Genomic DNA, 27421 nt, shown 5'->3' on the forward strand with positions numbered 1-27421 from the left:
ATCCAAGATGGTAAAATGAAAGTAAGTTATAAATATTAAAGAATTAATATTTATAAAATTATCTTATCCAGATATAAAAAGCTCGATAATACCAAATAGGAAATAGAGCTCATAATATAAGCTAACCGTTAATGAAATATGATAAAAAAACGCTTTGAAATGAGTTAAAACCATATTTTATCTTAAAAGGAAACACTAGATAAATGAATGGCCCTTAATCCGCGGAGTTTCGAAGAAATACTCTCCTTCTCATCACAGGGTAGGGAATAGCAAAATGCAGGATCGGATTTTGCATGCAGAAGTATTTGATGAAACAACAAATAAGTCCAAGATCTTACTTGAAAACAAAATAAGTTAAGCAGAGGGAATATGGTAAAGAAAATGTGATTACACATTAATGGATATTCTGGTGGAAGATAAAAAAAAGCCAGTGACGGTAAAAAATAAATGTAAAACTTCAAGAAAGTTAAAAGATGTTCCATTTGTAAAAGTAACATCCAAGGAAATCCCGTAATTGGAAGAAGATGGTCCATAATAATCCAAAGGCAGAAATCCATGGAATAATTCACAAAAATGTGTACAAGGAAAAAATATTAATAAAAGAAAAATAAGATGTGCTTTTCCCTCTACTTCCGAGACAGAAATATAAATAAAATAATATGGGGAAAGAAAAAAAAACCGATAAAATTAAATATAAAATATAAAATAAAAGCATATATATATATATATATATATATATATATATATATATATATATATATATATACATATATATATATATATATATATATATATATATATATACTTACATATATGTGTGATCGTTTCTGTATATTAAGGTTTATTTCATTTATTTCTTTGCTTATTTTTTATTGTTTATGTGAGTTTTAAACTATTTTGTATCGCTATCCTAGAGTAAATGTTATCTTGTGAACAAAGTTAGTTGTTATTTCTCTTCTACAGTTTAATATATGTTGAGGTCTTTAAAGTACAGGCTAGAAAAATTTTTCATGAAGGCATAATATACGTGGATCCTCCCGGTCCCTACTCGTGGGTTCTTGTCTTATTATTTTCCATTCGACTACCGGCGAATGTCCGCTTTCTTTGGGTTCCCAGTATTTATTCGCCAGTGTTGTTTTTATACGGTGGTTTTATTGTTTAATGCGCTCTTGTGGTCATAGTGTCGGGTTGTAAAATCTAAGGAAGTAATACCTACGAAATATTTCTTGTTATTCGGGGGTTCTTTCGCAAATATTGTTGCCTGATAAACTACGCTTTTGCTTAGAAATTTATTTTGAACTGGGCAAAGTGTGCGGTGTCTACAGTTGCATTTATCTTGTTCGTTATTAGTATTTTTATTATAGTATGGTTGCTCTTGTCCCGATTCATTTATTATTATTATTATTATTATTATTATTATTATTATTATTATTATTATTAATGTTATTATTATTATTATTATTATTATTAATATTATTTTTATAATTTTATCATTGTTATTATTATTATTATTATTTTTATTAATTCTGGTAGTCTTAGTTTTATTTTTGTCATGGTGTCTGTTTTTTATTGTTGATTTTGTTGTTGTGGACATTGTTTTATGTAATATTTTGTTATTATGTGATTTAATTATCATCTCTAAATTTTTCGCAACAACTGTAGGATAGCTTTAATGTATTTTTATTGAAGATGTTTTGTAAGGGGTTGGTTGCGGGAAAGTGTTTTTCAATAAGATCTAGAAATTTATTTCCAACTTTTGTTTTTAACATTTGATTGCATGTGGCCGTATACCAATTTATAGTTCTTTTTCCTCTATTTTTACTTTTATTATAGTTGTTGGTGTTTTGTTTCTTATATTTGATATCGATATTTTTGTATCCACTATTTTTTAGGGTTGTTTACTAGATATTGGTAGACCTGTGAAATGCATTTTTATCGCTGGAGTTATTACTGAATCTACTTACGATCGAGTAAGGAATCCGTTTTATAATTGATGGCAGGTGATTGAACTTAGGGTTTACGTATATTGGAATAGCCTTATATTTTAAGTAGGGTTCATATGTTGTTTTATCTAAATTCAACGTGACGTCAAAGAAGTTTGTTATTTTTATGTTTGCTGATACGTCTGCTTGTAGGATAAATAATTTCATTTCCTTGTGTATGATTTTCTTAAAGTTATCTCCCTTGAATTGGTGTGATTTTTTTATTATAGCTTGCCCATCATCTCTACAAAGGCCGATATCCGTAGTATCAAATATCATTGTGAGGGTATATAGAAGTAATAATCACACAAGATCCGATGCCTCTGCATAATCCCTGGCAACCATCGTCAAATCCAACGAATTTTTCATTGTAGCTTCTTTTTTTCCATTGGTTATTGTTATTTATTAAAACTGATTTTCAAAATGTGTTAATGATGTTGATTTCTTCCGAGGATATATCAATGTACGCCTCGGCAAATTTTAGGGCAATGTTAAAAAGTTCTTCGGATATCGAGGTATAAGTCTATGATGTCGAAATGTATAAACGTACATTTATCTTTGTTTTCTATATTTTCAACCCAGCCGATTGTTTCGGCAGTATTTGCCAACTGGTTTAATTCTAGGTATTGTTTGATTTGTTTGTTTACTCTAGAAAGTATTGTTTTGTTAGTTCTACCTATTTCTGGTTTAGTTGGGTTTATCATGCGGCTGCTGGGATTATTATTAAAGTCCTATTTTTGGTCCTTAAGCAGAATGCATGCCTTTCTTGTTTTCGATTTGCTAATTTTATCGCTTATTTTTTAATTTATCGGTAATTTGTTTACTTTCAGTATTTATTATATCTATGTAGTCGCATTTGTTTGTGTCTAGTTTTTTGTAGTTTTTTGTAAGGTTTGGGCTATTAGTGTGTTATATTCTTGTTTATTTATTTTATAAAAGTTTCTAGTTTTATCTGTTTACAAAGATTTTATTAGAGTTGTTTATGTTTCTATCAATTTTGTGCAGTTTCCGTTGGAAATTGTTTGGTTGATTAGGGGATTCTAAGGTTTTAATTACGGTTAAAATGTCCTTTTAAAAGTACATCAAAAGTTCTACTATTTTCGCATTTTTAAGGGTTTTAAAACTATGGGATTTTTTGTTTATTTACGTTTTATTTTTTAAGAAAAAAAATTGCTCGCCATCGCATTGGGCGTATTATACCATCTGTTTTTCTTATTAATTCAATAATAGAGGTATGTTTGCAAGGTGTGGGGATGTTCTATAGCGATGTTTCGAAATTAAATCGTTCAATATCTATTTTTGCTGTGGTGAAATACATTATTTTGACAGTGCTCGACTGTTTCAGGAGCTTAGTATAATTTCTTAATACGAAAGTATATATTTATGCGTAAGCTTTAAGTATTTACTTCAACATTGCTCAATACGTAAGTAGAGCTTGTTAGAAATTTATAAAATATATATAGCAATACACCTACACTGAATGTTCCGCGTTTCATCCACTCTAAGACTCTTCAGGCTTATGCGCGAGTTCTGTGGTTGTTTATCGCTTTTATATGTGAATCTTTAATTGAGATTTTAGTTAGCCAATCAGCTTTCTTGTATCCAGCGTGCCCTTCCTATGAGCCAATGGGCATGCATTTATCGGACAAAGGAGATGTTTTAAAACTAATTTTGTGTTTTTTATTGTTAGTTTATATATTTATATATATATATATGCACATATACATATATACATATATATATATATATATACATACATGTGTGTTTGATCGTTTATGTATATTAATGTTAATTTAATTTATTTATTTGTTTATTTTCTATAGTTTTTGTTACCTATTTGTGTCTGTATCAATAACAACACGAACGCAATAAGTAAAGGTAAAACAAATATATTAAGACGAAAATATAATGCACATTTACAAAGGTGCAGTTGTACTGCAGTTGGAAGATTGTCTAGCAAAGGGCGTGTTAAAGTATTTCATGAAGCAACCGGCACATTGGTTTTGCCTATCTGGCGTTCGCCACAGCTCCCCGGTCTTGCTTACTTTATACCTTTATCTATATCTTTTCACCCACGTATGCTAATTAGTGGGCGTCTCCACAACACCCACTCGTACGATTTTAAGTCGTGTAGATTTCAATATCTTTTCCTTTTGGTGTTCATTATCATTAGGTATATTGCCTTTCGTTTCCTTCCCGATCTTCTCGGTTCGGAGATGGTCCGTGGTGGTTCAATATTAAACGTTTCGTATACTATATCAATTGGATCCTCCTGTTCCTCAGGATTGTCCTGTTTGTTTTCCTTCCTATGACGTTTTCTCAATTGATGTTGGTGTATTTTGTGTATTCTTTTTAACCTTTTATCATGTAGACCAAGTCGCCGATACGTTTATCTACCGTACCAGGGTCCTAATATGACATATTATTTTTTTAAACATTTAAAATATACCTGCTCCTCAGGTTTAAACCTTTTACGCGATGTGTGTGTTGTTTTATATACGACTGCTTGCTTTGGTATTAATTTATCATATGGTGATTTTATTTTTCTCGCAAACAATAATTCTGCTTTTGATAATTTCTACGGTGTATTTGGGCTCTCAGTAATTCTGTATATTTGCAGGAACTGTTATAATGATTTATCTTTCGGTGTCCCTATCGATTTTCTAAGGACACACTTTATCGTATCTACGAACTTTCCGCTAATCCATTTGGTCTTGGATGGAACAGTGCTGTAGTTATATGGTTGACCTGAAACGATTCACAAACATCCTTGAATACACTTGAAGTAAAGTGTGTTCCGTTATCTGTTACTACAATGTCTGGTACCCCAAAACGTGCAAACATTTCATGCAGAAAACGGATTGTGTCATCTGTCGTAGGGTTTTTTACCCGCTTTACTTCCGGCCATCTACTATGATTAGGTAGTATTGCCCCTCGATCGGTCCAGCAAAGTCTAGATTAATGGGTGACCATGGACGGTCAGTTTTTTTCCAAGGGTTATGAACCATCGGTGGTGCCGTAGCGGCTAACGCACAACCTTTACATTTGTTTACTGTCAATGCAATATCCACATCCATATTATGCCAGTAAACATAACTCCTTATAAGTGTCTTCATCCTGTTTATACCCGGGTGAACTGTATGAAAATAACGTAAGATTTTTCTGCAATGTTTTCAGTATAACCACTTTTTCACTATATAATAATATCTCATTGCATGAGGAACATATAATTTGCGTTTTTCCGTCATTTTTCCCTTAATTTTTTCTTTATGTCTTTGATGACGTCGTCATTTAATCCTCCCTTTTTATATCGGTAAGCATGACTGGTAATTCTCTTATTATATTCGGCACCATGTTTTTTCTTCATAATTGGAAGGTATAACTGCAATTATTGACTCTTCAAAGGTGTCATCCCTTTTCGGTATAAGCCTTGACAATCCATCCGCATGACCTATTTTTCCCGTACGTAGACATTTAATTTGAAAATCATAATTTAGCAAGATCGTACCCCAACGGAGTAACCGATTTGCTGTATATACTGGTAAGCCTTTTTTTTAGCCGAAAATAGTCACTAGGGGCTTGTGGTCTGTTCCCAGTATAAAATGTCTTCCGTAAAGATAACGGTGGAATTTCGTCACCGCGAAAATAATGCTTAATGCTTCCTTTTCTATTTGGGAGTAAGCCTTCTCTGACGGAATTCGGCTCCTTAAAGTGTGCGCTATAGGTGTATTCGTTCCCTCTGGCATGGTATGCTGTATACATGCTCCTATACCATACCAGCTCGCGTCACTCGCAAAAATTAATTGTAATTTTTGGTCGTAATAAGTGTAGGATAAATCTGACGTGAAAGCCTTTTTGAATTTCCTCAAATGAGTTTTGAAATTCTTTTGCCATATCCATGGTGTTTATTTTTAATAATTCGTTCAGCGGAGCTCATATATCGTTCATATCTTTGATAAATACTTGGTAGATGTTAGCGAGGCCTAAGAAGCTCTGTAAAGTCGTCACGTTTTGTGGTGCTGGCATGCTCCTTATTGCTATCGCTCTTTGTGGATCAGGTCGTCGACCATCTTTACTTATTATTTGTCCTTAATACTTGATTTCGTCTTGACAAAACGCACATTTGTTTTCTTTCACCTTGAATCCGTATTCGTTTATTCTTGTGAACATTTGTTTTAAATGCTCTATAGTTTCACTTATGGACGCGCTCCTTATGATTATGTAATCCAGTTGTGCACAAGAACAATCTAAACCGCACAGCATTGTGCCCGTGGCTTGCAGGAATATGGCCGGCGCGATTTTATCCCGAACGGTAATCGGTTTACTTGAATAACCCTTTGTGTGTGTTAATGCATAAAATATTTGAGCATTTTTATTCTATCGGAATTTGCAAATAGGCCTCGGACAAATCTTCTTTTGAAAAAATGTTCCCACCATTTAGTTTGGCAAAAATCACTTCCGGGCTTGGTAAAGGGAAATGGTGATATTGTAGCATATTATTTAACACGGTTGAAAAATCTCCGCAAACTCAAATTTGTTCCGATTTCTTTTTTATGTACATCGTAGGCGCTGCCCAAACGCTACTTTCGATTTTCGATAAAATGCCCATTCTTTCAAGTCTGTGTAATTTGCTATCTATTTTGTCTAACTCGGCGAACGGCACGTTTCGTTTTTTTCTTAAATACTGGTGTTTCATCCTTTTTTTAGCTCGAACGAACCTTTACATGTATTACCTAGTAAATATTGCTCGCTTTCTTTAATTACGAAATTCTTTTCAATTTTTATATATGTAATTCTTAATATCACGTGCGTCTGAATGAATGTATTTCCTATTAATATCAAAGAGGTAATATATGTCCTGACATCAGACAAGACTGATTTAGAACATATTTTTGTGTTCTTCTCAAAAAGAATTCAAATACTATTAAATTTAAATGTGCTAGACCTTTATTTCATAATGCATAAATATATTCAGATTTGGCATGTTGTCTGCACGAATTTGTTACGCATTTAACTAAGAGATAAATTATTGAAAAACATGGAAAACCGATTCCAAGCAAAATCTTTACAAATGTATTCTTAAACAAAATTGTATATCGATGAAAATATATTTTTGAAGGTGTACTTGATAATTAATCAGATATTCGGGGATAATAATGTATTTTACTTACTTAGATATATTGTGTGTAAGACAATTGAAGCAGTTTTATGAATATTAAGCATTTGGTGTTGTAGCCATGTGTTTTTATTTTGAACGGGGGTTTATATACCTTATTTTGCAGTTCTATAGACATTGGCAACCCGCAAGTATTGTCAATTGGTTGTCAGCAGTGTTAAACTCATCTTTTAATTGAATTGGTTTCGCATAATTTTCCGTGAATACGGAATAACTGTTATACTAGATAGTTGAATGCAATAGAAAAGTAAATGTGTGTCTCTTTTATTGTTGGACAATAACACCGTGCGAGGAATGAGGTGCGATTTCCAAGGTGTTTGGGATTGCTATAATTGCAACAAAATTTCCTGTTTCCGGTTCAGCGTAAAGTGTCTGTAAAGTTAATGCGACTAATATGGAGTTTGAAAGGGATTTTAATCGTTCATACAATTTATAAAGTAAATTAAAACATGTAATATAACATGTAACAATTTTTTTGCTTGTTTTGAATCATGTAAGTCTCAGAGATATATGGCGATTTTATGATGCTGGTGTGTTTAAGAGACGTAAATTTGTATCGATATACATCTACGAAAATTACTTAATGATGAGTCTTTATCGACTAGATCAGATCGAATATTCCAAGTTGATATGAATAGCGTGTTTGCTCACAACACAGAAATATAAGTTGTAGTTGCTATTTTTGCAAACGGATTCTGTAGATATATAAAATATCATTTGTACTTTACATCATAGTAAACAAATATATATATATATATATATATATTCATAAGAAATACACATATTTATTTTAACAATAGAATATAATAGATAAAACCGTAAATATTAGATTCATTCACAACTAATCATTGAAAATAAACCGTAACTGAAATGAAGACTATAAGATATATGATGAACGCGTTAAAAATGTTAGAAAATCAGAGCTATGGAAAAATTGATTGAAGCGTATACAATAATGCAAAATAGTTACAAAAGAAATAGAGATATAGACATAGGTAAACATGACTCTGTGTATGGAATTTTACGGTTCGATCGACATTGAGACAAGTTTTAATTTTTAAATTTGAAAAAAAAATAAAACAAATTTAAAACCAATTTAAAAAAAAGTGTGTGCTTATATTACAAGGACTTAACATGAACACAAATTATGGATATAAGATTTTAAATGTTATATAATTAAGTTCAAAGTAAATAAAATTATCACTATCTGATAAATAAAAAGTAGGGGTTTAGCAAAACAAGTGTTAAACGTGAACTCGTGACGTATGCATGTTACCGCTTCCGGTTATAAAAAATAAGTATTGACCGACGAGACCTTGATATGGGTATCTCAAACGTCCAAAATATCGTGTTAGAAACCGACGGTACAAATGCCATGTCTCATCAAAAACCTTTCTGTAAACAAAGAATATTTTTTCCAAAGGCATCACCACTTATCAGGGCCAAGAGGGCACTCAATGATAAGGGTTAAAGCGTGTACAATAGACAATTGGACAATAAAGTAAATGGAAATTCGGTAAATTTGTTAACTCATATGGAACGGCTCATAAAAACTTATTTACGTTAGAATTGAAGACAATCATATGGTAGTCAGCTTGACCCAGAAAAAGGCAGGAAACTTCCATAGGCGTTCAGTTCTAAGAAATCAGCTTGGATCATGCAATTTACGTTTGGGATTAGCAACTGATAAAATATGGGGAAAAGTATTGATATATTTTTTTCTGCTAGACGGGTGTTTCTTGTGAATGTTTGCCATGAAAATAACGATAAAGCAGAGACAAACTTGCAACATCTGTTCTGTGAGAAAGAGGTTGCAGGGAAGAGAAAAAGACATCCCCTACGAAGCCACGAAGTCTATTTGAAACGCTATCAATTCAGGATAAGTCCTTTCTAGACGTTTCTGTGCAGATGTGGCAACAGCAATCTATCCGTTTACGTGCATGTCGCTTATATAGATACAGAATTGCATCAGCAGTGAGGTATCTACTGGATCGATAGAAGGATTCCCGCCATATATAAATACGATCTTATTTTCGAACTTTCCTTATGTCTGAGTACTCTGCTTTATTTCTTTTACGAACAAAACTCATTATCTCTCTCGCCGTTTTGTACTATCTCTGTTTGTATATACATACATATATATATATATATATATATATATATATATATATATATATATATATATATATATATATATATATATATATATATATATATGCGTTTAAAACTAAATCTTAATATCAAGCCATTGTAACGCGTTATTCTATTCCTAAGCCAACAGATAAATAAGAAAAACAAATATAAATTTAAAGAAAAAATATTAAACCATAACTTAACTCCTTCCACCTAACCTGATGCAAATATAGATGCTTCTACTACATGAACGTTTACTCCCCCTCCTCAAGTTACAATGTAATAGCAATGCTCCTTAATCACTTTGAGGAGTGTAATTTTTTAGTAGACATATAAAATTTACATACTAACCCAGTGAAAGTTATTACTCACGCGGGGTCGTAGAAATACCCGGATTAGGACCCAGGCGTGGAGTAAACACAGTCGGTGGCGATGAATCCGTATATCTTCCAAGGTCACACGTCTAGAAGGATTACTCTGAGGCTAAAGCAAAGGGGAAGGAGACCTCTCCAGTCTTGAATGGCATCCTTCTAGAGTTGGTGACTCAAACAAATTGCGGGTCTGTAAACCTAATCTGCTTAAGTAGAAGATAGGCACTGTCTGTCGTCCGGCTTCCATAATGATTTTTTGCCTATACGCCAGACGTAGAGGTCGAAGCACAGGGATTCGACTGACACACTCAGTGATCGATTGTGTATATTGATTAGGGCAATGAACGCTGTTTCCTCCCTCTCCCGCCACATCACATCCCCCTCGAAACTAGGCGCTTGAGAGTGCTTGAACGTCATAATGGCAGTACAAGTAGATTGGGTTGTCCATTGTCCGATGTGTGACGGTACCGGAATAAATGTTCCCGACTGGTAGTTCAGGGTCCCTAAGTCTTTGGTAGCGCTTAGAGAGGATGTTCCATCAACAGTTGAATAATATAGGGATGGTTGTAGTGCCATGTCGTGCATGGAAAGGGAACCTGTACTCATCCGAGTTTGGTTTTCCTGAGGCCACACCTCTTGTAGATTGAAGGTCAGCTGGTGGTCTACTTGTGTTTCATGTCGGGGATTCTGCAAAACCATTGTTCAGCACCACTTACCTAAACTGAAACTCTTGAAAAGTGAGAGTATATAAAATTACGTTTAAACCAGGACCAAACTCAAACAAAATCAAATTTCCTTCCCCCTTGTGGCTTGCATTTTCGAACATCCGTGGGCTTAGAACTAATTTAAATGATGTTGAAGCATTTCTTCTAAAAAAAAACCGGATACCTTAACACTAAGTGATACTAACTTTCCATCCTCCATCCCCACGAACTACTTTAATATGCCCGGATATCTCCAACCCTGCGGCAAGGATGCACGGGATTGGAGCATATATTCGAAACACTCTCCTCTTGATTAAAATTACAAAACTAGAATAGGACGATGAAGCCTTTATGTGCTTTTTTTACACAGTGATCACCACTTATCAAGGCCCGGAAGCCACTCAGGGATAAGGTTTATTGCCAGTACATTACGTTAGTGAGGAGATTTGCTGAAGTGTTTCATTAAAGGGGCGGTTCATTAGGAATTTGTTAACATCGGACTTGAAGACATACAAGTTGTAGTCCGGAGGGAAGCAGGCAGACGGAACTGAGTTCCACAGGCGTGCAGTTCTAAGAAAGAAGCTTTGTTCATGGAATCCGCATTTTGATTTAGGCACAGATATAGAGTGGTGAAATTTTTCACAGTGGATTCAGCTAGACGGGTGTTTTTCGTGAAAGATTGGCGAGGGGGGACCAGAGATTGGAGGTCAGACGAGCATCTGCAATGGAAATAAAGATAAAATGATGATAGGCGTGCAACATCTCTTCTGTGGGAGAGAGAGGTTGCTGGGTAGAAACAAGGGCATCCCCACTAAGCCCCGAATTCTATTTTGTGCTCTCTCAAGGCAGGATAGGCTGTCTTTAGCAGCTCCTGCCCAGATATGGAAACAGTATTCTATCCTTGGACGTACTTGGCTTTTATATAGCTTGAGAATTACATCAGTAGTGAGATATCTTCTGGAGCGGTAGAAGGATCCCACCATCTTTCCAGCGACCTTGGCAACAGACTTGATGTACGTGTTCCATTTCAGATCAGGAGTAAAGGTCAAACCGACAAGCTTGTCAAAACACGGGGCCTCACCCAGACGAGAGCCATCCTCACAATTGATGCCAGCTGGGATCAGAGCGTTGATGATGTAAGGATAGGAGTTTGGTTTTAGGTGCATTAAAGGTAACCCGCCACATCTTCCCCAACTGAACCATGCGCTAGAAATCAGAGGAGAGAGAATCAGAGAGAACTTTGTTGTAGATGTTCGTGTCATCAGCATATATGTCAACGAATGATTTAAGTATGTGTTTAGGGAGGTCATTGATGTAGATCAGGAAGAGAGTTGGGCCCAGGATTGACCCCTGAGGGATTCCAGCATTTATATTGCAGGCCTCCAATTTAGACTTAACAAAGTCTCTGGCAGCATAGATACACCAACTTCCCTTGACACTAGCGCACAAGTGCATGTATGTGGAGACTTCAATGCCTACCATCAGTTGACTTGGATTTTCTACTCACACAGACGCAGCTCGTAACCCAAAACATAGTTTCTCTATAACTCATTCCCTATCACAGATGGTTAGGTTCCAACCCGTTTCTCTGACGAGCAACAAACACGTGCATCACTTTTAGATCTGTTTCTGACGACAGTTCCTGATGATATACATATATATATATATATATATATATATATATATATATATAGAGATATGTATATATAAATGCATGTATATATATGTATATATATATATATATATATATATATATATATATATATATATATATATATATATATATATCGTGAATACGCTTTAAATAGTGATCTCAATAAAATTCATATTTTTTAGTGTTCGCCTAACTTCACAGGATATTAGGCATTACATAAATCAATATTATAACGATATATAAGGCAAAAACATCACCAGTATACTGTAACTAGCCCTAGATGGTAGAACAAATCGTAAATACTTATTTCTAACTTCTTTTACTAGACAGATATTTTACATGGCACAAATGTAAAATCTATATAAAATAGTGTCTGATACACTGCCAAAATTTATCAGTGCAATTTAAGAACTTACACTTCTGTTTCGCAGAATAAAAAAAAAATTTTTCCAATATATTTGAAATGTGTAATGATCATAAACGCAAAAAAAATGCATATATATATATATATCTATATATATATATATATATATAGATATATATATATATATGCATATATATATATAACAAAACTAATACTGCTATTTACTAGGCTACAAAAAACGCAAGTAGGGTACAATTTTCCAAACGTAGTCATAATGCTATGTGCCTATAAATCAATTGTGAAGTATTTAAAATTTAAATTAGTTCTCCGGAAAAGAATTTCACTTAATTTCATCATTTGTTTTTTTTTAAAGCAGAAAAACATGATTTTATGAGAGCGAGATTAAGGTGGCCATTGTGGAGTTATAACAAAAACATTGTTTGAATTTCAGAAATAACAAAGGGAGATAACTCCAGTTAAAGCGCTGACACCCCTTCCCATCTTTACAGTGAAATATTAAAAAAACAATCTACAGAGGGTAAATAAAGAATTTCATAATCTTTGAACAATACAATTTATTACACTCTCATAGGATCCCCAAAGCGTTATAAATACATGCAACCTAAAAAAATTACCTTTCCTGATCAGGATTTTTTCACATCACTACGAACAAGACATATCGCCACGTATTCGTAGCGACTACGATTTCGGACCTTTCCTTCTAAAGAATGACAAAATATTAGTTTGCGTAACATTTAAACTTCTGTATATGTGTACCACCAGGGAAGCAAATGGTAGAAAAGTAATACCAAATTTTAGCTGATTGAGGGAAAGGGACACTTAGAATGGACAGTTTCTGGCATTGAATGAGATTGATAATGAAGGGATGAGGTTTTGTTTCTAAGTGGTTTTCTCAGGAATATGTTCGTCGAAAGCGGCACAAACCAAACCAGTTGATCGGAGCACATTTATTGAAATATTTTTCACCAAGCAAACAGAGATTACAGATTTCGGGGATGGGGCAGGAGTTGGAGTTAAGTTGTCAAAATGGGATATATTCAAACGAACACACTTTTTATAGCCTATGTATGAGGAAGAGGCAATTTTGATAACAGCCAAGATTTGGTAACAAATCTACTTGCATTGGTAGATATTGGTTTGTAGAGGTTTAGTATAATCGCAGGTGTGCACTATTTTCGTTTTACAAAGGTAGTTTTCTGAACTTATATATATATATATATATATATATATATATATATATAATTCATTTACTAACATAAAATTAATATACGCAAGTATAGATGCATGCGTAAATTTTAAGTATTCACTTCAAATGTGCTCCATACGTAGGTAGAGCAATTTAGTAAGTTATAAAATGTATATTAGGATTCTTCAGGCTTATGCGCGAATTCTGTGTTTGTTTGTCCATTTTATATGCTCATCATTTATTGAAATTTTAGTTAGCCAACCAGCTTTCTAGTATCCACCGCGCCCTTCCTATCAGCCAATGAGAATTTATTTATCGGACAAAGGCATATTTGACCTCTGGTTGGCCTGTCCCTTTGTGTGTCCTCTATTTAGCCAGGATATTTATCTTCTTGGTATGTTTTAAATCTAGGTTAGTGTTTTTCATGTTTGTTTATATATAAAAAATGTATATGTGTAGACACATATATATGTACATATATATACATATATATATATATATATATATATATATATACATGCATATGTGTGTGATCGTTTATGTATATTCGTGTTTATTTAATTATTTATTTGTTTATTCTCTATTGTTTTTGTTAGAATGCATCACTACTTATCAAGGGCAAGAGGCTACTCGAGGATAAGGGGTAAATCGTGTACAGTAGAAATCGGACTATATAATATCCGTTAGTAATGGAGATTTGGTAAATTTGTTAACTTATATGGAACGGCTCAAAACACTGTTTGCGTTTGACTTAATGACAACCATATTGTAGTCAGCTGGAAAGCAGAAAAATGGAAGACAATTACATAGGCGTGCAGTTCTAAGAAAGAAGGCTTGCTCATGGACTCTAGGTTCAAGTTTAGGCACAGATAAAGAGAGGGGGAACTAGTAGTAGTGTGTTTTTCTAGACGGATGTTTCTTGTGAAAATGATTTTTTACTGTTTTAGAAGTGCTACCATAGATAGTAGTGTCATCAGCATATATGTCTACGAATGATGTAAGGATGTGATTGGGAAGACCATTACCATAGATCAGGAAGAGAGTAGGGGTCGGGATGGACCCCTGAGCGGCTTCAGCATTAATACTAAGAGCTTCCAATTTCTGCGCATCAACCACTGCTCTTATGAAACTATCAGACAGAAATTCTGTTATATTCTAATATTTCCACAAAGTGTTTATATAAAACTCATCCTTCTTCCTATATATTGTATGTATCCGAATTATATATATATATATATATATATATATATATATATATATATATATATATATATATATATATATATATATACATATGTGTGTGTGTGTGGGTGTGTGTGTATGCTAGCATATTATGCCCACAGATATGTGTGTGTATTATGTGTGTACGCATATATGTACGTATGTATGCATATATACTATATTTTATACACTATATTGTTCCATATATAAATATATATTTTATTTTATTTATTTATTTTTACCCTATATACTATATTTTTTATCCTATATACTTTATTTTATATACTCAAAAAAAAGGGCACACGCATTTTATATATTTAGTGCACTAAAATCTATATTGAACAAGAAAACTTAAACGAGAGTAATAACACAGAACAATACATTTACTTCAATAATTGCTTAGGATTCAATCTCATTCCCTTCGGATTTCTTTAAAATATCAGTCATTTAAGGCATTTTCTTATCCAATGTGAAGAGAAGATGATGTTCCATTCTCTCCGTACAGATTTACACGGTTTGTCAATCATATCAAAAGTTCTTTCGGTCAATGCATTAGATATTATGGACCAACTATTCTCGGTTGGGTTTTAAATTGGGGCTTTGACATTACTAAAACACTCATTTATTTAATTATAAGAAAACAATTTTTTTCTGAATTAAGCAGTGTGTGCAGGGGCATTATCATGTTAAATAATAATGCCCTGGCATATTCCCATCTTCTGGATACTTGGTAACAATCATGATTCTAACATGCAAATGTAGTTCTTTGCATTTGTTGACGTCTCACGCTATATAAGTTCACTAAATCCTGCAGCAGTAAAGGATCCCCATAGCATTATCCTTCCATTCCTGTGTTTAACTTTCGTTTTTTATGCCACATGACAAAAATGTTTCTCCAGGTCTTAGATTGCACAGTTTAGGAGCATCGAGAACATCACTAATAAGACTAACTCCTGATCCAATCTCACCAGCAAATATCACTGAACCAGTCTCTATCTTTTTTCCATAACACGAGAAAAAATTATTTCTATCATTTAGGCAAAATGGATGTTTGCACGCCTTTATGAGGAAAAATCCGTTTCTTTTATTTGTCTAGATATTGTATTACTAGAAAGAAAATTTCCAACCCCTGTTTTGAATTCTTTGCTATGGTCAGTTTTCTTTCGATCCTTCAAAACAGTAAATTCAAGCCTGTGGTCGTCCTTCAAAGTGGATGCTCTAGAGCCACAAGATCCAGAGGTTCCCTTCACCAAGCGTGCGATATAAGACATTTGCCCAATTCACTTCACTACAGAAAAAATGTGTTCCCCTTTTCTTTTAATAAAATACCACAATTTTGCTCGTATGCCATTTTGAATGGCCTTATTCCTGCAATTCAATTCGTATATCCTCGCCAGCACGCGATCTCACCATTTTTAATATTCATCATTTTACTTATTATTATATGCTCCAAAAATAATGATCTGAAAAATTGGAATATTCAATTAAATTTTCTTTATAGTTATACAATTAAAATTAACAAACATTAATGGAAAAAGATTGGAAAAATCGATTTCTTGCTTCTTTCACTCTTGGCCAATTATTTTTGCTCTTGAGTATATATATATATATATATATATATATATATATATATATATATATATATATATATATATGTATTGTTCAAAAATTGCATACAAAACTCTCTTGTCTGCATCAGATCTAGATATATGAAACTTCGTGTATAGAGTATTCAATCCAATGTGAAATTTCGTATTTGAGTTTTAGCAGGGGAAATCGGTGCTAAGATAGGAAAATAAATAAATAAAACGGAACTTGCCAGATAAAGATCGAACAAAATTATTCCAAATATACATGCATAACGTAATAATTATTAATGCGGGCGTAATCTTTAGTTTTATAGCAATGATATTCGCCTAGTACAGGAGTTTACGTGACTGAAATAAATCGATTGCTTAACGTCTTGGTTAAGATTCTCAGCACGTCATTTTGTCTAACTTTTAAAATCATTTATATACACTTGGCTCCAAATAATAAAATAATAATTCTGCAATTTGTATAATTCAAAATATCATATATATAAGAATGTATTACGACCGGACCATGCAGGACTGCTTGAATATATATATATATATATATATATATATATATATATATATATATATATATATATATATATATATACCGTGTGTGTGTGTGTGTGCATGTATGTATCCGTCCCTGTGTGACAGCGGTTTGTTATGCGTCTACCTAAATAATTAGGTGTGATATGATTATTTTTAGAGAGTATACCCGTAATTTTATCCGATCAATTCGCTGACAAAAAGGTCCATAAAGTTAATGAAATTCGCAAACTGTCTAGAAATAATATGCATTAGCCTATATTGCAAAAGTCAATGGACTTATTAATTCTCAAGCTTACCATTATGCTGTCTGTAAATTCCGAAATTTCCCCTTGATCTGCGAGGCTACGGCGAAGCATTTAGATTGATGCAGCCATTGGGAACGTTGGCATATTTTGCGGAAATAAGTGGCAAAGCGAATGGGATTAAACCCAGTAGGACATCTAAATTTTATTGGTGAAAGTAATTGTCTTCCGGAACAATTTATTAGCCCAGGGTATATAGGAAACTCTTGCCAGAGTTATCAGTGGTCAACCCTGAGATGAATTGAATAATGCAATATAATATGTCGCTATTTACTATATATTAGGTATTGATTATTAAATGAAATTATTTTAGATATCTATTCACTTATTAACGCTGGAATAAATTCATTCAGTAAATGCTACTTCTAAATCATAGGAAATTATTCACCCATATAAAATATGCCGTTTGAAAATTTTAATAATAACATATGGATTAAACTATTGCTATTCTTACTAATAATATCACTAATGTTATTTATATTAAAATGTGTGATATAAACGGAGCCATGAAAACAACTTTTATGGGTAAAATAAAATATATGTAATATTAGGTCAATTCGAGCAATTTCCTTAAACAAAGAGACCACGGCATTGTAAATTACTGTTTAAAAATCCTTACCAATAGTTCAGATACTTGAGGCAAAACAAAATATGGTAATATGTTCATATTTTTTCAAATAATACGATTATATTTCTAATAAATTTTATTGTAAGTAGTATATACTTACAATAACATTGATTAGAAATATGTTTTATTGAAAAAAATATGAACATATACTATATACTCTCAACCAGACTTTGTAATATTTAAATCAAATTGCAATAAAATATTGGCTAATATATATATAATATAGTAAATTATATATATATATATATATATATATATATATATATATTTATTTATATATATATATTGCTGCAAGAGTTTGTGCAACAAAGAAACTAAATATTGACTTATGTCATGGTACCGATCAGGTTTGATTCTAAAAGAACTGCTAACATTGTTGAATAAACGAAGTGGGGTATGCACAGCATAACAAACAATATATGTACGACGTAATTCGACAAGCCAATTCCCGTATCAAGGAATTGTTCGGGAAACGAGTAAGGGGACGAAGTCGCTGCGCCAGCCCCTTCCCCGAAGTAATACTGAACAAGGCGCTTCCTGTAGTGACAGTACGAGTTGATGGGTGTGGCCGCTCGGCGCTGGTTGACACCGGATGCACCCAAACTCTAGTACACAAGAAATGCTGCACTGCATGGACGAAACAGAAGGTTTCAGTATCACCCTTTGGCGGAGGCTCGCTGGCGACCAGCCACCAGTGTCCTTGTGGAATCGGCTGAGGGTGTATCCCCCTCCTGCGTGGCTCAGTGTGCAGAACAAGGCAGGACTCCAAGTGTGCATGGATAATGACTGACTGGTTTTGTGCCCAGAGGATCAGCTCGTGCCACCAAGTGAGCTGATCTCCCTGATGGTCGTCAGGAAAGGGAATAAACAAAACGGCTGCCCCGTCATGGATTACTTGGAACTCAAAGAACACATTGACTCATACACAGCTGTTGCTGACGTCTACTCACATAAACTTAGGGGGTGGCGGCAGCAGGGGGCGTACACAGCAATCCTGAACATGTGGAGAGCCTACCTTCAGATACGATCGAGATTGAACGGCTCGCTATTATTTGAATATGGCCCTTTTAATTGACTGCGATTAGGCAGGTGACCCGGTGTCAACATGCAACAGCGACGTCGTCGTATATTGACGACATTTTTGTGAACGAGATCCTCATGTCTGCCCAGCGGTCAAAGAATATTAAGAGAACTTCGGGCTGTCGTGCAAGGAGCTATAACACCTCCAATATAGAGCGACGTTTGTCGCTTGCATTTCAGCTGAGGAAGAGGTGGTTATCACCCGGAAGTTCCATCAAACATCATGCGACGGAGCGTTTTTTTTCCATCTGTAAAAAACTGGTGTGGAACTTTTCCGTGTGTCGATGGACTTCCATGTCAACGAGATGGGACGGTGAGGTGCGCGATCCCTGCTGGTGGAGGCTGTGGACAGAGTAACCGAGGACGACCCCGTGCGAGGGATCTGGTGCGTCGCCAGGAGCGACTTTACAGTTTGAGTGAACACCAGTTCACTCTGCGATGGGAGCGAGACTTGATCTGAGACCAGTGAACCATCATTCTGTGTTACGCCGACTACGTGAGACAACAACCCTCAGATTAGCAGTCTTAGTTTCACCGATCCTGAAACCGAGGATTAAAACACAGGCAATGGCGAAGCCCCCGCTCCTTCTCTCCTAAGAAGCACTTGAAGAGGAAGGCCACCGCGTCCCTGCCCTCTCTGTGATGATTATATCAGGAGGGAAGTGTGGTGAAAATTGTGGGACGGCAGATTTACCTCCTAAACGGCCTCGGTGTGCGCTTTGCCAAGGCAGCGTCATGGTTCTGAAAAGGGTCCAAGATGGTGCCTTCGGGGTTCTATGAGTGCAATCTCGACTAATTCCGTGTGCTCCCGCACACGTATGCAAATATGCAAATTTGGAGGGCACTGCCTTTTATAAAAACACGCCACTGGAGCAGATGATCCAGGCGTGAAAACGAGTCTACAGAAAATACTGATGGGCGACGCTGCTGCAGTGAACTGAAGTTTTGTTTCTCTTTTTTTTCCTTTGCAACGACGTACCATGGTATGTTTTTTTTTCGCGTCATATGCTCTTTCGAACCCCAATAATTCTAAATTTAAAGGTAATGATAAGTAAATATTGCAAAGACAGGATTAATATCGATGGAGACTTATTAGTATAAACAGTGCATTTTGACCTTAAATATATCTGCATAAGATAGCTATTGTACTGTTGCGATGCGATACTCATTTACATACAAATATCGCCAATAGCCATAAAAAATGGCAATATTACTACTTTGTCGACGAGTAATCTGGTAAATAATTGTAAACTACAACAGTTCACCCGCATTTTTTTACTTTCTATGAATAATATAAATAACACAAATTATTCCAACATTTTGTTGATAATTTTTTGTAGACTTCATTAAATGAAAGCGGCTGTTTGAATAAAATGCTCGTAAAAAGATTTGTTAAACAAAGAGGAACTGGCGCCAGACAAAATTAACCTACCGTATACGACCATTTATGATTTCGCTTAATTGGATGAGATTGTCATCTACTTATTTATAGTGTTTTCATTATCATCTAAACAAATATATATATATATATATATATATATATATATATACATATATATATATACATACACATACATATGTATCTCTATATATGTACATATATATATATATATATATATATATATATATTTGTGTGTGTTTTGCGTATACATATGCACATGTATTTGATTAAATATAGTGCGTACACTCATATCAGATAATATGCTGACGTATATTTACTATGCATACACACACACGTATAGTTTTTGCATACACAGACACCAACATATATACATATATATATATATATATATATATATATATATATATATATATATATAAATATATATATATGTGAGTGCATTATTTTCTTACACTATTCATCTGTATATATGTATATATATATACATATATATATATATATATATATATATATATATGGATATACAATCACACAAACCCACACACATCTACACACACCCTCAAACATATATATATATATATATATATATATATATATATATAGACATATAAATAGATAGATAGATTTATACACGTATATTTCTAATTAATAAGATATATTGAGTAATATGTTGTTCCTTAATGCATATAAACATACATGTATGCACACATCTGTATATATATGTGTGTCTATATATGTATATATATATATATATATATATATATATATATATAAGTATGTGCATTTCTTCGCAAATATACTAATGCGAATAATCGTATCGGGCCATATGTAAATGTTGACGCCTTATGTATGCACACATATATATATGTGTGCAAACACATATATGTACCTTTTTCGACATATAATATATATGAACATATACATATGCATATATATATATGTATATATTTCATATATATATATATATATATATATATATATATATATATATATATATATATATAAATAACGCCGTATGAAGTATATGCATCAATACATGGGTTTTTATATATGTGTGTATATATATATATATATGTGTGTGTATATATGCTATATATATATATATATATACATATATATATATATATATATATATATATATATATATATAAATATATATATATATATATATTATAGTTTATATGCCCAAACTTAATTTATAAAGATCCCTTTTTACGAAACGGAAAAAATGATAATAATACGATCGTTTTATTTGTTACCTTAATTACATGGATTTTAATGTAATATTCCTTGTCTAATAACAGTTATAGCAAAATGCTAATCTCAATTCGAAATTGATTTGCTTTATATCACGGAGAAAATATTAAACAGCATTCCTTTAAGGGGCATGGAAAAGTGGGATTTTTTTTTAAAACAAAAAGAGGGAGCGATAATTGTATTCAAATGCAGAATTAATCTTTAAAAAATGTTCAGGTAATAATAATAATATAATCTTGCTTTAATATTCCATGATTTTTGTAGAAGGCAAATGTTTTCGGTATGCATTCAAACAAAATTGTAAGCATTTTTTTTACTTTTTTGCAAAAATTAATCCGATTCCTGTCAGAATACATAAGTGTTTTGCTTTCCATGAATTCTTAATCCAAAAGGCCAAGTTTTACTTAATTCAGCAAATACAATATATATATATATATATATATATATATATATATATATATATATATATATATATGTATGTATATATATATGTATATACACATATGTGTATATATTACTATTCAAAGTATGGTATACTAAGCAATATTTATCATTACATATATTATTTTTGTAAACAAAATTCCCTCTGATAAAATGAGCAATTTTTCAGGAAACCCGATGCTCAATGGAACAGGTTTTAATAATTATTAGTAAACTTTTTGTCAAACAATACTTTTTGTTATAATTACACAAATGTTTACCCTCAATCCTAATGTGCATACACACACATACATATATATATATATATATATATATATATATATATATATATATCTGTATATATATAGATGTATATATATATATATATTATACATATATAAACGAGGTTAATATAAAAAGTTTCTAAGACTAAAGTATAGCAAGACAAATCCCTGTTGAAAAGACATCTATATGTAGACACACATTCATGAACATATTGAAATCAGCCAATTGGAAGTAACTGTCTTTGTAGATTCCTCATACTAAAGTAAAATTCGTGATAAGAAATTGACAATAGTTCCCAACACAGAATAATCAGCTGCCAACGGCATTTAATATATTGTAATGAAAATCAGACAAGGAGAGAAGAAAGTAACACTTATGAAATCTCTAAAATGTTTGTATTGTTACGTGTGCTCTTACCTTTATTGCTGTTACTTTAACTTTTTTTTATCTTCCATGTCCCTTTCACATCCCTGGTTAAGCATGTCTTTTTATTACGCTTCTATGTCTCCTTTACCTTTATTTGCGGTTTGTTGGGAGGATAATCTCAGCAATCTGGCAGGTCATTTTCTTTTTTTTTTTTAACCATTATTACATCCACTTTATTTGCTTAAATTGTTTTACCTGATTTTATATCCAGGCAGCATGCGTTTTCCAACTTTCCTTTTAAACACTACTGTCGGTTTGCACTCGTAACATTTGCCAGTGAGTTAAAATGCAGTTGTCCGCTTAATTCTTAGTGTGCAGGTTTTCTCACTTAAAGTCTTATTTGATTGTGTATAGTCTTATATTATTCAGAACTTTTTTAGTGCATTCGCTTTTCCTGCGATTTATATTTCATCTTTGTGTCCACAGAGACTGAATTCATTTTGTCGAACCTATTTTTTGTGACTTGTTTTTATAGCGTTATCTTGTGTTGCTGTTTGGAGTGATTAAGTTCCTCTATATTTGTTTCCATTTTAGTTCTCATGTCGAATTATTTATAATAGACTCGTATGCTGTCATGAACATGTATAGTCCGTGTAAATATTTCCCTGCTGATGTTTCTTTTTTTCCTCATATTCTCGTATTATCTTTCAATGGTTGTTGCTTCGGTAATGGATTTTTAACTGTCCATTAGTATGTATTGTATTGTGTATTCATTCTTCTCTAAAAATAATTAATATTCCTTCCCCCTTCCTTTCCAAAAAAGCATGCACCTACCATCATTTTACTGGTGTTCCTTGGTCATAGTAATACTAGACTTCTAGTCAAGTTAATTCACTTTATCTTTTAACACACCCAATGGCTGGTTTATAGAATCTTACTGATGACACTGTCCTTGTGTTTTTTAGTTTCCACTATATAGAGTGTATCGTAAAAGTTTAATTCTTTTAAGGAATTCCATCTCAACTGTATCTTCTTTTCTGTTGCTTTGATGCCCTCTGATTTTATGATCCTTATATTTGATAGCCGGCATGTCCCCTTTGTTCCCCTTCCTGAATTTATAGCGGCAGTTGCATGCCTTCCCTTTCCTACAAATGCCCCTTTTATTTCAGGGTCACTGGGGCACAATTTATATTTCGAAATTACATTCGGATAGCCAGGCTTAAAATGCTGGGTTTTTTTATTAGCATCCCTAGTTCTTTCTTAGATGTCGCTAACAGTTTTCCGTTGTTAATGTACATTAAGTGTTTAGGGTTTTTTTTTATTATATAACTGAATGTCAACTCCTACTGACACATTTCTAAAACCAACATTGTGATGTGCGTCAGTAGTTTATCCAGTGGCAAACGCTTATTTTATATCGCAAGATGGTTCAGCAGTTTTCCGCTTAGCTTACTTTCAAATTAGAATTGTACAAATTCGCCTTATTAATGCTGTATTCAACGTACAGAGAAAAACGCTATTTTATTTAACCGAATGTAATTTTAATGAACAAATTGAGCTAAAAAGAAAACGCAGTGTAAAACGATGCGTAAAATAAAAGTAATTTAGATAAATCTGATTTGAAAATACACTATTTGGTATCAAAATTTGGAAACATACAAATATATATATATATATATATATATATATATATATATATATATATATATATATATATATATAATCCATGGTCATCCAAACGCACGGCTACATACACACTTTTATCTAAGTCCTGCTTGTCGTCGTTTTGGCATGTTAATAAGTCTATTATTTACGGATAATTTTTAAGTTTTAAATTTGTCTCCATAAAAGTTTCTAAATGCTTTATATGTAGCTTTTGTTGTTATGCGAAATATTTAATGTATATTTATTTCTTGGTCCATAACTCATTCAATCATTAAATATCTTTAATGTACAGAAATGTTAATATATTAATAAGCGCATCTATTTATATAAATATTTATTTAAATAAACAATTATAATGCAAGTATACATACATTTATACATATACATGATATACAATATAAGGATTCCAAGATATTTCTTTTTTTATATTATCTAAGCTAACAAATACAATACAATTTTGTAATTACGCAATTATTGGTATCATTTGCTATTTCCTTTAGATCAACCTAGAACGAAGTGTGTTATAGCTGAGGAAATAGTTTGAACGATTTCTTTATTTTTATTGGGTATGGAAAAGGAAGGACATGCACAGGTTTACAATAAATTATATTAAATGTATTATTTTTGGTTTTACGGACATATTTTTCGCGCGAAACATTTAAAGTTTTTATATCATGTTGTGGTGCTTACAGATTTTCCCGATTTTGCGACGATTATTTTTTTTACAACGATTTTTTTACAACGATTGTTTATTGTTTTTACGACGATTATTTCATGTGTTTACGACGATTATTTCCTGTTTTGATGAATATTATTTACTGTTTTTTAAAAGATTATTTAATGGTTGTAAATGCGATTATTTAATGTTTTTGCCGACGATTATTTATTTTTACCGCGAGAATTCAATGTTTTCACGACGATTATTTAATGTTTCTTGACGACTATTTAATGTTTTCGACGAGTATTTACTGTTTTACGACGATGATCTTATGTTTTACGAAGATTATGAAATGTTTTACGGCGATCATTTAATGTTTTTTTACGAATATTGTTTAATGTTTTTAATACGATTAGTTGCTGTTTTATGACGGGTTTTTAATGTTTCTACGACGATTATTTAAGTTTTTATGACGATTATATCATGTTTTTGACGACGATTGTTTAATGTTCTTTTAATATGATTATTTAATATTGTTGACGATGATTATTTAATGTTTTACGACGATTATTGAATTATTTTTTAACGACGATTAATTAGTGTTTTTGTTAAGTCGGGCATATAAAACAGTTTTTTTTTTTTTTAATATTGACTTTCTGTTATTCTTCTATTTAACGTTTCATTTTAAGATTTTTCCATGATTTATTTTCAGGACTGTAACGAGATGGAAATGTTAATACCACACAATAAATTAATGTTTAGACATGTATGCATATCAAATAAATTTTAAATGAATTTAATTACTTACAATATTTTTTTCTTTTATTCTAAGATGTTCTTAAGTGCGTATTTATTTTCGGAGAACAACCACAGATGTGATTAATTTACATCTGGTTGGACAATTACATTGTGTGGTGTCTCGAATATCGTTTATATCACTAGTTTGAAATACTACACTGTATTTGCATGGTGAAATGTTGAATCATCTGTACAAAGCACTTAATTTAGTGATGGGATACATTATGTAACGAGGAGAGAAGTTTTATTTTTTTATGAGTTTTAAAAATGTTATTCTAACCTTTACTTTTAACATTAGGTTTAAAAAAAAAAAAGCTTACATCCAATTATCATCATAAACTCGAGGACTGCATCTTATACATTTGTGTTACAGCATTTATTTATAATATCGAGGCTTTTGAATCCGCTCTTTTTCAATGCATTAGTATAGATATGCTTTGATCTATAAAACGTTACATTAGTAAAGTATTTGTCAGTGATCCTGTCTCCTATAGCTTTTGTATGTGTATAATTATTTATTAGTACGTTGTATTTTCATTAGTAATTCGCAACTTACTTTTTTTCCACAGGTTACAGGTACTTATTAAAGGGAGTTGATTCGAATATAGTGAGAGGACAATAAGGATGCTCAAAGTTTCTAGCAGATGGATGGATGTTTCTACGGGTTGCTCAGTTTAAGACAACGTTCAAACATCTTTATAAGTATGCTAGCTAGTTCTAGTTTTAGTATCTTTAGCATTATTAGTTGCATGCCAACGCTGCTCGTTTCTTTGCTGAAATCAAGTTATTTGATAAGTTTTGATGTTTGGAAATCGTATAGTAATTGCTATATGCGCATTATATTTTAAATGGGGTGTATTGAATAAAAAATAGAGATCAATAAGCTCTAAATCGTACATAAATATAATCTACTTTTTTCATTAAACCAAAATTAGTTGATATGTAAACATATAATAGTTTTCTGAAAAAACAAAAACAAACTAAAACAGTTATATTCATAAATAGGGATATAAGAGGTAATTATTGTTTTAGTGTTTCATATTGCGTAAGGAATTCGGGGGTTAACAAAACAATGATTATGTTATGAATGTGTTAGGACAATACACCAGCGTTAATAAAGGACTAGTGGGACCTGTGGAAATTCCACAGCAACATCTTTCATATGTAATATATTGTTGCTGGGCATTATTTGGATGTTCAGCACGAATAGAGACCCCGCGATATTATTGTAGCCCTTTTGTTAAAACTGTAAAAGTATTTATCAAAGTAATCTGGTTAATGTTGTGTCAGAATATATTTGGTATTACCAATATACTTATCTCCAATATACTTATAAGGATATTGACATATGTCAATTTTATGAACACCTAGCATGAACGGACACCCAGTGCTATTATTATACCATATTTAGATAGAACAGATACTACCCTTGGATCCTAGCCAGATGGTATATTTTAGTTTCATGCACAGCACAAACGCAAGATCAGTTTATTTTTATTTTTTTGTTTATTTATTTTTACATTATGTCTTCGGAGATCGGGATATCCTAATCATAAAAAAAAGAGACTAACATAACTTCTATATTAATTTAATGCCCCTAGTGTGTTATCACCTTCTCTTCT

The sequence above is a fragment of the Euprymna scolopes genome, chromosome 11 (assembly GCF_053919585.1).
Source record: "Euprymna scolopes isolate OS-2025 chromosome 11, ASM5391958v1, whole genome shotgun sequence".
Taxonomy (NCBI): domain Eukaryota; kingdom Metazoa; phylum Mollusca; class Cephalopoda; order Sepiida; family Sepiolidae; genus Euprymna; species Euprymna scolopes.